Raw genomic sequence first — 972 nt, forward strand, 5'->3', positions numbered from 1 at the left:
GCATTTGATGAAATGAGTTCCTGCTTGTAAATCACAGAGAGAGGAAACGTATTCCATATTTGAGGAAACTAGTACCTAGATGAATGGCAGGAGGAAATGGACAGTGGGGTGGCCTGGGCCTCAGTGTCCTTCTGCTGAACATCTATGATTTCACGGAACACCATCAGACAGGGCATCCTGCGTCCATGCTGGACCAAGACAAAAACAGGAGCACCCCGAGGTCACCTCTGCTCAGACAAAAGCAAGAACATTGTGAGAACCACAAAGGTGATCCAACACCCTGTATCCTGGCTAATATGATAGACGGCTGCTTCTTTTCCAATTACGGGTTTAGCCTCCTGACCTTCCAGATAAGAATTAGTAGGATATCCAAGCATAGACTCATCCCTGCTTCCTGACAGTATCCAATCCAGAGCAAAGCCTTGCTTCCTTGGACACCCACCCGCCCCCCCACCCCCCGTCACCCAACTCAAATCCTTAAAGCCCTTTCCAATCTCTTGTGGTTCTCATGGTGTAGGGTTCTATGAAACGAATCAAAAAATGCAACGTTTTCTGGCTGCAGGTTTAATTTTGGTGGTTGTTAGCAAGAAGATGTTTACAATAAAGAAGTAATCAAAATGAAATTATTTGGACTGAAACAATAATTTGATATTCTGTGGTTTTTGAAACTTGAGGAGAGATCTTCTCCCCCTTTCTTTACCCAGGAGGACTCGTGTAAACTAAATTCTGATCTCAGAAAAGGCTAAAGGAGAACTTTGGAAATCAAAGCTTAGTTACTGTTCTGGGGGACAAGAGGGTTTTCTTGCCTGAAAAACCCAGTACTTCTGTGAATCGGGGACTCTGAGGCACGTGCAGAATTTGGTTTTGATGATTAGATTTGAAATGCAATGGAAGGGACTTCCCTGGTGGTCCAGTGGGTAAGACTCTGTGCTCCCAATGCAGGGGTCCCGGGTTCGATCCCCGGTTGGGGAA

The 972-nt window shown here is 45.6% G+C and overlaps 1 non-coding gene across 1 annotated transcript; it reads left to right on the forward strand.

The window, feature by feature from the left end:
* The first annotated feature begins 899 nt into the window (after positions 1-899).
* On the forward strand, positions 900-972 carry TRNAG-CCC. Its single transcript has one exon. It is a non-coding gene; the product is annotated as a tRNA-Gly (tRNA).

The sequence above is a fragment of the Monodon monoceros genome, unplaced genomic scaffold (genome assembly GCF_005190385.1).
Source record: "Monodon monoceros isolate NGI ecotype Baffin Bay Population unplaced genomic scaffold, NGI_Narwhal_1 Super_Scaffold_18, whole genome shotgun sequence".
NCBI lineage: Eukaryota > Metazoa > Chordata > Mammalia > Artiodactyla > Monodontidae > Monodon > Monodon monoceros.